The following is a 12,557-nucleotide window of genomic DNA, read 5'->3' as shown; positions in this document are numbered from 1 at the left end:
TACAGGTGCTGTATAAACAAACACTATTGCAAGCTTCCACAATACACATAATAATATCATTAGTATAATAACAGTAGTAAGGCATTAAATTTAGAATACTAGGCAGTTTAGACTTTGAGGTTGGATTTTTCAATAGAGCTCAGTTTTGGCCTGGCTTTGCTCCTGCTCAAGTCAATGGGAGTTTTAGTATTGCCTGCAGCAGGAACAGAGTTTGGCCAACACTGAGCACTTTTGAAAATCCCAACTTGACGTCTAGATTGAAAAGAGATTTATTTGGTTCAGCATTATTAAAGTGAGACTCTTATTTTAGTGCTAGAATGAAACATGATGGCCTGGGATGCTTATGTGTAGTGTATGGTGTCACCAGCAGTACACTGTATTTAGGGTGCCAGCAAGGAACTAATGAGATGCTCAGCAACTATATGTATTGTTCTAGTTCTACAGCTAAATGTACAAATAGAATTTCCTGTGTACTTCTGCACAGCATTATACATCTGCTGTATAAAAAAAGAAGATACATTTCTCCATCGCTGTATCACAGTGTGTTCTCTTCTGTGTGTTGCAGGCAGAGGGGTGTGTAGGTTGGAATTTCATGAAAGCCAAGTACTATGGTGACTGCAGCAATGAAAAATGTTTGACTGCAGATGGGACTTAACTGGTTTCTAGTAATATGAAAGTTGGATTTAGAAGAATATAATTATAGGGATGTTAGGCTATCTTTTTGCTGTCAAAGCAGACAGCTGGAAATATGCTTATTGTTAACATGCAAATCCTACTATAACATGCAGAATTATTTTTAGACCTCAAGAGATTTATGTTCATAATTACAGGTTCCAGAAGCACTCCTGGGATAGGAGATCCTTCTGCCCTCATTAGCTACAAAAGAGATGTTGTATACATTTGATTATTGGTTGGGGAAAGTCTTCTGATGAGAATTTGAAGGTTAAAATGTTTCTAGGCAATGCTTTATGTGAAATCTTTTTTAAGGCCAGTTTTGTGTAACATCTAGAGTGTTCCTTTATTATGGTAATAAGCTCTATGATAATGCTTATAAATAAATAAATATCTCACTGGGAACCTTGTGATATTAGCTAATTGATGGGTCAGTAATGAATTAGCTACTACCAGAGACCAGCTGCTTTTAGTTTTATTTTTGTAAGCAACAGTATGTCTGTTTCCATTGTGTGTCTCAACATTTCATATAGTTCAGAGACACAAGGCAGGTCAGGTAATATCTTTTATTGGACCAACTTCTATTGATGAAAGAGACAAGCTTTTGAGCTGCACAGAGCTCTTCTTCGGGTCTGGTAAAGTACTCAGAGTGTCACTGCTAAATACAAGATGGAACAAACTATTTAGTATAAGTAGTTAACAAATACTATAAGAAACCATTCAGCGTGAAGTGGCTAGTTAGCACCTCTGTAGTCATGGGACGAAAAAGGGGAGTTAGTTCAGTAGGTTTCAGCAGGAGCTAAAGGCCTGAACATATTCTCCACTTCTCTCAACACCCCGTCCCCACCCCACAACCCAAACAGACTATTGACTGGCATGTGTTTAGGTTATCTTCTTAACTAATATTTTCTACCCAGGCTATGGAAGGGGTTCCACAAGTACAAATCCCTACTCCACACTTACATTGGCACACCATGTGGGATCGACATTTGCGAGATTGAAGCCTTAGCCATGACAATCTGGATGTCACTGTGAGAGGGGCAACACTCAGATGTGTGTGTGTGTGTTTAGTATAGTGGCTGTACATTTTGGTGCCATCATTATATCTAATTAGGGATCCAGTATTACTTCTCACTGAATATTTTCACATATCTTTGTAATAAAACTGAAATGTTGTTCCTTGATCTTAATCATCATCTTATCTTCTTTTCGACTGTCTACTGATGCCCTGGGTGGTAATTACAATATTCTGACTATAGTACTAATGATGGTGGCGATAGTTGTGATGGATAACTTTGATTCTGCTTTGTCTCTTGAGGGACCTTTCAAAATTAGAATGTCAGATGCTGTTGTGATTTACAAAATATAGTGAATATTGATTCATTTGGTTTCTCATCAAATTAGCTTTTCCACCAAAAACTTTGCTCTAACTAACAGGACATGAGAACTTCTGTGATGTTAGATACAGCTCCTTGTTTCCTTCTAAAATGGAGATTATGAGATCAAACAGGTGATTTTGAAAGTGATTAATTGGCTTTTCATCAGATGATAATGTATACTGAAAAACTGCTGTTTTTTTAGAATATGAAAGGTGTTTTGTGGCCTTAATGTCTGACATTTTCATTCCCTGTGTTGTAGAGCATTCTTTTAGGTCTTCTCTGGTAAACTTTGTTCTAGTTTAAGGTTCACCTTCAAGCTTTATCAAACAATAGCTTTGAACTACTACACTCCATATGTCTGGACCTCTCTCTCTTGCCCTCACGTGCAGGGAGGGTATGTTTCTCTTAGTTTGTTTAAATCTATGGTGAAAATTTATCTTTTTTATTTAAATTGTACTAGATGTTGAATTTTATGTGATAAGCTCCATTGGTGTTTTAGCTGCTGATCAGTCCTATAATGTAATGTGCCTTGTGATCCATTGCATGGAAGATGCCATGAAAATAGTTTATGGTATGATTGCGAAGAGAAATGTGGGCAGTGCAAATTCATTTTATTAAATGAGCAGTAGTCCCTGAGAAATCATTTGTCAACTGTAGTTAAATATTAGTTTATCTTAGATCATTGAGCCTTTAATAAACAGGTTGTTAGCTGCAGTAAAATAGTTATATTGAAAATAATTTCATGGAAATGTCAGTTATATTTCTGATGTATACCGAGAGAGAGAGAGAGAGAGTACTTGACATATATCTAACTTTCCTGCTATATATATTTTCTTATATTGGTATTAAAAACAATAAAATTTGTCTTCGGCAATAATATGGAACAAAAATCCTCTCCTGTGTCCAAAACAGCCAAAGTTAAGTCACAGGTTACTTCCTTTACTTTTTCATTAAAATGACTGTGAACAAATAGCAAATAAATACTGCATTGACTGTTTATAACTACATAGTGTTTTACTTTGGACATAACTATTCTTCGTAGCCAGCATTTGGAAAATAACTATGATATTATAGCTCCATTGATAACCATTATCAGCCCATCTTGAAGGCCTTATTTGGTAAAAGCTGCAGCTAGTGGGAATCTTGCCTAAGTAAGTACTGAGCAGGGACTTGGGATTTTATCAATAATCAGACCTTACACTTCTTACCTTCATTCCATGGATCTCAAAATCCTTTACAAATATTAATCTACTAACTTCATAACATACCCATGAGGTACAGTTGGTATTATTACAGAGAGGGGAAATATGATCAACTGAGAGCTAGAAATAAGTTTTCCAAAATCACACACACAGAGAGCTGAGCAAATGCAAATTTTTCAGTTTGATTGCAATTCTGAAAATTAAACAAACAAAAAGATTGTTTCAGGTTGAATAACAACCAAAATATTTCATTTTGATTTCAGTCATTTAATATTGTCAATATTTTCAAATAAAATTAAAGAAAATTTCAAAAGGAAAAGTCATATTGAATAATCAATAAGTTTCATTTCAGAAATGCTAAAATGAAACTTTTTTCTGTTTTTATTTTTTTAAAGTTTTTTTTCCCAGCCAAAACAATTTGACAAAATTGACACAAATTTATCAGATGTATGGAGTTCCTTGGGAGAATGTTATTGTTAGTTGCAGCTATAAGGATATTGGCTGCCTTGTGCTGGGTTTTAATTGCTTACGTGTCAGGAACAGTGATTTGTTCATCCACCCCATCATAGCTGGATAGGTGCTTAAATCTTGGTCTTACTGACATCAACACATTTCAGTGGGATCAGGGTTCAACCATAGCAGTTTATGCATTGATTTTAACTTTGTGTAATTTAATTTTCCCTGTTGCATATATAGCAATTTATACTCATGCTTAATTAGATAGCTAGCTCTGAATGAACACTTCATTTTCATTGGAACTTGCACTTTGTGACATCTTACAATATGAAAGATGTAACGTGTCACTGTAAATTAATTACTTTTTAAAAGCAAAGTTGAACACTGAAAAATAGTAACTGTCCTCTCGTTTCTTCTGTGCATATGAAACTTTACATTTGAGTTAAGTCCAAGTTCTAGATGTTTTACAGAATACCGTATTGCCAACTCCAGGCATTCTAAAAATCATCAGTCAGGCCACAAAACGTCACAAGACTGGTTTAAAAATCAGGGGATCTAAAATAAATGATAAATTTGGGGGAGACTGGCTTAAAAATCAGAGGATTTTAAATAAAGGATAAATTTGGGGGAGAGGGGTGATTTGCTTTCTGGATTTTGAGCTTTTAAGTGTTCACATTTTCAAGTTTTTCTCCACAATCATGAGGGCTAGAAAAGCACTTTTTGTTCAAATAAATAAATCTGAAATTCTTGTATAATCACATGACTCCAGAAAGTGGGACAGTAAGAAAAGCACCAAACATTATAAGAGGTCATCTAGTCCAGTCCCCTGCACTCAAGGCAGGACTAAGTATTATCTAGACCATCCCTGACAGGTGTTTGATAAAGTCACGAGAGTTGGCAACGCTGGACTAGTTTCCCTTAAATATTCACAGGCCAAATGCTCAAGTCAAGTTCCTTGACTGGACACATTCACAGAACTTTAACAATATAATATCTTTCTTCATAAATAATTGTGTATTTCATCTACCAATCATATTTTATAATTTATTTTAATCAAATATTTCCCAAAGCAGACATTAGAGATAACATTGTCAAAACTTCCTTATTGACTTAGATGCCTAATTCTCATTGATTCTGAATGAGACCTAGGCCCCTAAATGCTGAAGTCACTTTTGAAAAGGGGAATTAGGTTCCTGAGTCACTTAGAGCCAAGTTTTCAAAGGTATTTAAGTGTGTAAAGATGCTAATTGGCACCTAGTGGGATTTTCAGAAGCATCTAGGTGTCTAACTCTCATTGATTTCAAAGGAAATTAGGTGCCTAGGTGCCTTTGAAATTCTCACTGGATATGTATCTGCATCTTTAGGTGCATAAATACCTTTGTAAATCTGGTGTTTAGGCCCTTTGAAAATTTTATCCTACCTTCATTAGAAACTCTGTTGATTAACATCTATCTACCGTTCCACTAAAAAGGATATGGCATGTTTCATTAGGTTTATTATTATTCTTAATGACATTGCGGAGCTGTTTTGTCTCTAATTATTTTTATGACAGGAAATTAAAACAGGCTGCTGTTTTTCCCTTTAAGTACTAGGTAGTCAAAGAAAAAATATTCTTAGTGTAACATTGTAGTAATAGAAGAGAGATTACAATTAACTGTGCCGGATGCCTTTAACGAGGATGTGTGTACTGCCTAGGACCGTTGCATGTTGTAGATATCTATTTGAGGAAAAATAAAAATGATTCAATTAATTCAATTAATTATTAAGGAGAAAAGACTTGCTCTTTCTTTTCCAACTGCCAAGAAATACCAAAGAATAGTTAAGAATCTGTGAGAATTTTGGAGGAAAACAGGACTGTTTTGAAAGAAACAATGAGGCATGATGTGCACGTGCCCTAGTGTGGACAAAAGAAAATTGCTCTAAGAGCCGGATGACATTACACCTCATGTGACATTGTGGGAAGATTTCTGTTGACTAAAAGATGGAAACCAAAGCAGTAATTCCTAAGGATACTCAGACAGAAACATAACTTTTTGAGAGCTTTTGTTCAAATTCTTAGAGAAAGTTTTAATGAAGCGGGAACAGTTACTTATTTCTGCTAGTACTCAGTTAAGAAAGAAAATGAGTTATTGAAACTGAAACACAGTGTTGTAAATGTTAAAATTGATCTGTTATCATTTTCTTAAAACAGCAGTCTAAAAAACCACAGCCAAATCCTTCCTGAGGCACAGTCACATCATTTAATAGTAGAGTTTAATGAAATATTCAAAAGATTCCTCTCCTCATTCTCTCTTCTGTCTGTCTGATGGTGAGGTCACCAGCTAATGAGTCTTGAGGTAGCACAGGTTTTAAGCTACTCTCTCAACATATGGAATGTATGAGCTGCCAGAAGAAAATATTTCCCTACAATTTCCTATCTGTTCATTTTAAATCTGAAAACTATCCCCCTTCTAAAACCTGTGGTTTAAAAATGTGGTTCCCATATTTTGAAAGGTTTAGAAATGTAATATGCTAATAAAATAGTGTATGATTTGTTATCCAGATGATGTTTAAATTGGGAGAGTTTGAAAATATATGGCTCGTAGTAAAAACTAGAATTTAGCTGAACTGCAGTGACAGAGGTTTTTTTATTAAAAGTATCTTTTTCTCTGCCATTATGAAATGGGGTTTTGCAAGCTGGAAAAGGAGCTCTTATTTGAAAAGAGCTCCATATCCATAAATCAACAAATCATGTTACAGTGACTGCAAGTGTATAGATTTTTAGACCTAGACATTATTCTGTTATTTCTAATTTGTATCATAGTAGCACATAGACACCTAACCAAGGTTGGAGCCTCTGTTGTTCTAGGCACTGTGCAAACACCTAGTGTGAGGTAGTCCCTACCCTGAGGAGCATACAGTTGAAATATAAAAGACAAATAGGATGAGAGACAGTATTTTTGTTCCCATTTTACAGAAATGAAGCAGAGAGAGAGAAATAGACAGTGGCAGAGCAGGAAACTGAACCCCGCTTTCCTGAGGCCCAGTCTTGTGCCTTTAACCACAAGGCCACCCTTCTCTGATAGGCCTAGGCATAAGAGCAATATGAAGTGAGTTGGGCTTCTGGGTGTAATTACTCCAAAAGTTCTTGATCACTGCATGTTGGACATGAGATGAAGCAATTATCCAGTTCCTTTTGGAATAATAATGTCTGTGCTGTCTATGCACATTATCTCTGTCTCATGCTGTGACCCGGCAAGGCTTCATTCTGACACAGTGAGTCCCTCTTGATTGATAATGTAAGCTTGTTTAATCTTCACTTTGTTAGAAAGACGCTCTCTGGTGTTTATAGCCATTGTTAAGTACATGTCCTGATAAGATTCTGTGCTGCCATTTTTTATGCTTGCAGGTTTTGATTTGTGTCCTGAAATGTCTTGTGCCAGGACCCCAGTTGCAATCATTGGAGAGAACAAACAAAACATACACACCCCATACCTCCCACTGATTGTAATGCCATCTACTTGACAAAAGGGAAAAATTACTTGTTTTTCCAGGTAGGATTTGTAATTTTCCCATTATTGGTAGAAAACACTTCTCATTTCTCTGACTGCTACAAAAATATTACATCCTTCACATAAGAACATAAGAACGACCATTCTGAGCCAGACCAATGGTCCATCTAGCCCAGTATCCTGTCTTCCGACAGTGGCTGGTGCCAGATGCTTCACAGGAACAAACAGAACAGGGCAATTTATCGAGTGATCCATCCCATCATCCAGTCCTAGCATCTGGTGACTTCCAAAGTAATTGGCAGGAACAGAGTTGCAAAACGCCTCTAAGAAAACATAAAACCCCACAAGTTCCCCAGACTAAATTTAATAACAATTCCACTTCTTAGGCTTGTTATCACTCTGTTACTACAGGTGGCATAGTTAACCCTTAAATACTAAGGGCTCCATCCTGCAATCAGCACTATGTGAGTGGACTTCTGCCCTGGCGTGTTGCCCCAGTGGCACAAGTGGGTCTTCTCATGGGTGCAGGGGCACACCCACACAGAGCTCATTGCAGGAATGGGGCCTCACAGTTAAACTGTGGTCTCCCCAAGTAAATGTGCTGCACTGGGGGCAGGAACCCCATCCCCTGCAGAGTGCTGGCCAGCAGTGATCACAGTGCTCCAGGCTCTTGAGGGTGCCTGTAGGCATTGAGTGAGAGCCCACACATGGTCCCTGTCTTCCGTACACCCCACGCCAGCACACAGGACCACCATTGCAGAGAAACACCAGGTGAGCGCTGGCTACAGTTTTGCAACAGATGTCGTGTTTGCTACAGCTAAGTGCCCTTCTCCCAGCAATCCTAGGCAATTAGGCCTACCCCTTTGCTACATAGGCAGAGAGTGTCTCCTCTCCATCTCAGCCTCATAGAGCCATTGTAGAACTCCGAAGAAATGGTCTAAATGGTTTAATTTATGCAGAATTTAAAAACCTTCTCTTAAACATATTTACACTGCATTTTATTTTTACCCTGGTAAGAGGATCTTATTAATCTACTATTTTATTTTATTTTACAGCCTCTGTACTATGATTTAGGAGAGTTATAATTGCTCCAAGCAATTGTATAAATATTAAATAATCCAAGCTTTAATAACATGTATAGCATAGTAGTAATAAAGGATTGGTCATAGATATTTTATTTTTTTCTAAGAAAAGAGGAAAACTGCCCTTTTTAGACTTGGAAAGTTGGGCACCTAAGTAAATGGCAGGGGTGAAAGTGGGCCGGTACAGGCCGGTATGGAATGCCGGTAAGAAGCTGGTATCAGCCCGTACGCAGCCGACATTAAAGTGCTACTGTGGCAAAGGGCTGCTGCTTTGGGTGGGGGCAAAAGGGGAAGCTGCCCCGGGGGCCGGCGATTTAAAAGGGCCCAGGGCACCCAGCCGCTGCTACTGCAGCAGAAGCTGGAGTCCCAGGACCTTTTAAATCGCTGCTGGAGCCACAGCCAGCGCGGGCCAGGCAGTGTGGATGGGCTGGCTGGGGGAGGCTGAACCCTCCAGCCCCGCCACTTATGCCTGAGACCCTGCCCCTTCTGCCCAAGGCCCCGCCCCTTCTGGGGGCCCGGAGCCAGCCCCTGTACCGGTAAGAAATTAATATTACTTTCACCTCTGGTAAATGGCCTGGTTTTCAGGGAGCATGAGCACTTACAACTCACATTGAAGTTAATGCTATTGGGATTGCCCCTGGGGGTGTTAAACTTAAATTTTAAAGATCTCGTTTAAAAACATATTTGATTAATAATAGCTAATGGACAGTCCATACAGTGCACATCCATTTCTATGGTGGCTGAAGGTTAGTTCTCATGCTTTCACTTGGACAGCGTATGGGCCACCAAATATGTTATGCTTCTCCATAGTGTTCTGTCCTGAGCCAAGTCTTGCTCATTATAGGGTAGGATACCTGTGAGAGAGGTGTCTGTTGACGCCCTCCAGCCATCATGTTATAGGTCTTCTGAAGGATCTTTTCCACTCTGCTTTCATTGGGGCAAAGTCAGGGATGATTCTTGCAGGAGTTGGTAGGCATTTGGAATAGATGATCATACTACCTTAGTGATTGAATGCACTGATATTTCTCAATTCAATGAATATGCAAAAATCTCCCTTAGCGGTACTCTGAGTGACAGTTTTAAAGGATAAGTGTATTGGGGTTCTCCTGAGACCTCTCCCATTTGTTTCCCCAAGAACTCAGTTCAACTCCAGTCTTGCTACTCAGTTTCCTTTATTTGGAATACAGCAAAGCTACACTGAGTTGATTCGACTCAAGCGTAAGGTGTGGGCATAGTATGTACCACACGATAACACTTGCATTCTTAACCATACATTGCATCATATGCTTCATGATTGGCTTGGTTACTTTTCAGGAACCAATTCCTGTACAGCATGCTCTGTCCACATGCTATTCATGTAGAACCTGGTCTTTACATTCCAGGTTTATCTTGTCCATTGCCCGTAGCATCAGAGTGTTAATGCTTCTCACAGCTAGCACCAGCATCCTGACGCCAGCATATACTGCTTGTTAAGCCCCTGTTTACAACTTAACCTTCCAAGTCATGCCCACTAAGAAATGAGACAAGTTACTGATGTCAAGCTAGGTCTACATTGCCATTCCTTTTATGTTCTTATTTTTGATATTAGTGTTCATTTCATTTGTATCCTATTCCAAACTTTGTACTCTTTCTCAAGTTTACCAACTAGTAACACATACCTAAGACAACAGTAGTGGTAATCAGTTGAACCACCATTAATATTAGGCTCAAAGTGCGAACCATAAGGTGCAAGCTCACCTCCTCTGGTAGAATCCATCAGGATGTAATCCCACATAAAAGCATCCTTCAGTAATTTTAACTTTGCTTTGAGTTTAATTACACTATAAAAACGGCTACAACACATAAAAATCCTTCCATTTATCACTATAGGAAATTTAGATGTGATACAGAACATAGGCCAATTAAAAAAACATTCCTTGAGTCCATACCTGAAGTGGTCATCTTCATCCACCACACCAGCATAGACAGTTTTTACTTCACCAGTGTCCCAGTGCTTCATTTGTACTGTGCAGTTTGGAGTCTATTCTCCCAGAGTGAACCCACATGCCAGCAACTCTGTCTGTAAGACATTACACATGTGCAGGCGAAAATATTGGTACAGTTTTGGGGCTTTCCAGACCTTGCATTGTCTTGCAACAATATTTGAGGCAGGGGAAAAACTTCTTCCACAGCAGATGAGTTGTAGTGCTTTTTACATTGAACTTCATGATATTGGACCCTTGTTAATATTCTTATTCTGTACCAATTGGTATTACCTCCCTTGTACAACATTTTTTAACTTTACTGTGGTGATAAAACAGGACAGCCTTGTTTGTTCTATGTAAGTTAAGGCCTCTTTTACTTTATATAGCATATATTTCCCATATACTGCATGTGTCATTCTTTTTGCCTTTTACCTTTCATGATAGCAAGTTAACTTTGTCTTGTATGTTAAAAAAACATTTACAGCAGTATGCTGTCTTCAGACGTGTGTGTGTATATCCAGTTGGACTTGCTGGGTATTGCATTCACGATGGATCTGATGTGAAAATGGGTCCTTTACTGTTTGTATAGTCAATGAATGTAGAACTCAAGAAACAAAGAAAAGCTTTGTGACTGTCTTTCTGTAATGTCATGCATCTTTGAATAATCCATAATAAACTAAATAACTTCAACAGATTTTCCTCAATTTTGTTTTATAATTCCCATTGCATTTCGGTCATGAGATAGTTTCTACAGTTAGGATGTGATCCAAAATTCAACCAAGTCAGTGGAAGGATTCCCATTGACTTCAATAAGCTTTGGATTCCTAGGGGTCTTATGTGTGCACACTTTGGGTGACTGAGGTAATTTGGCCTTTCGCTTTGTGCTTCACATACACTTAAGAATGCAGTAAATCTGACAGAACTAAATGCACTTTTTGGAGTAGCTTATTGCTTAAACTAAGTGGGTAAAGTCATCCATTTTATGAGGAATGAAAACTACAGTGTGAATGATAGTTTCATTGAATCCCAAAAATCTAAGAAACCAGGCTATTCTGCTGAATAATAGATTGGAAAAAATGTATTTCATAATTAATCTAGTTATTCTTATAAAAGAAAATCTAACAAGAGTAAGTAAATTGCAGCTATCTCTGGAGTAAATTGTAAGTTATCAAAATGATGATTATACATCTTAAAATATTTGATCTATATGTGCATTTGGTGTTTCTCAATTTAAAATAAATGAGAATTAGAATGTTTATAGCCTTATCCTTTCTCCACTGCATAATCCTATTGATGCTTTCGGCTTCACCACAAATAAAGTGATTATGGTATGTCTCCCAAATGTGGCTCCTAAAATTTTTAAAATAATGGGTGAAACCTGAAAATGTCATGGCACATCCAGCTTTATTTTTAAGCATTAAAGTAACCACCTGGCAATAATCTAATGTTTAAGATACAATTGAGACATTTGGAAAAGAAGCCTTCACATCAATAAAACAATCCAGAATTAAGTCTCTAATCTGAGTTTGAGGACTCATAGATATTAAGGTCAGAAGGGACCATTATGATTATCTAGTCTGACCTCCTGCACAATGCTCATAACACATCTTCCATTTGGTGAAGATGGCAATCAAGAGTTATACTTCAGAGTGGGACTTCATATCACAATGACAATTTAGTGACCTTTTTTACAGTTAAAGGAGATTTGTAACCTTCCTGATTATCCCAGGAGGAAGTATAATAAACTGAGATTATATTTGCCTAATAAGTACTAACACATTTATACAGGCTTCTCTTTTGACTTCCTCACTTTCTAAAATCAACACTGCCTCACACATGCAATCTAAATCTTATAACAATAACTGTCAGGGATTGGTTGTTTCCAAAACTTAGTCTAAATAATGAATACATTCAATAGGAAGATGTTATTAACCTAGCATTTGCTGTTAGATGATTGAAAAGATCATTGAACCTCTCAAATTTAAGATTAATACAGGTTAAAATATTGGATTGTTACGATTGGTCAGTGCTGGGTGTTGGGGGGAGAGTTAATGTTGAACACAAGTTGTGGTATTGTTTGTATAGTCAGCATTTGTAGAGGCAAGTTATTGATATAGTAACTAAAGCATCTGGGTTTCTTGTGCTCTTTTCTTCAAAAGGTATTTTATTATATGATTTCTGAGAAATATAAATATTTCAAAGACTAGAAAGAAGTAGGTTTGGTTTTGCCATGTTATGTGCTACTCAAAATCTGCTTTGAATAAGGCAAAAAACAACTTTTCACATTTGGGTGTTTCTTTTGTTTTTTTTA

The 12,557-nt window shown here is 37.5% G+C and overlaps 1 protein-coding gene across 5 annotated transcripts in view; it reads left to right on the top strand.

Moving 5' to 3' along the window:
- The window catches only part of MACROD2 (mono-ADP ribosylhydrolase 2), a 1,333,204-nt gene that overhangs the window by 1,041,241 nt on the left and 279,406 nt on the right, over positions 1 to 12,557 (top strand). The gene's annotated exons all lie outside the window — the stretch shown is intronic.

The sequence above is a fragment of the Caretta caretta genome, chromosome 3 (genome assembly GCF_965140235.1).
Source record: "Caretta caretta isolate rCarCar2 chromosome 3, rCarCar1.hap1, whole genome shotgun sequence".
NCBI classification, from domain to species: Eukaryota; Metazoa; Chordata; order Testudines; family Cheloniidae; genus Caretta; species Caretta caretta.
This window is presented reverse-complemented; position numbering and strand designations above follow the sequence as displayed.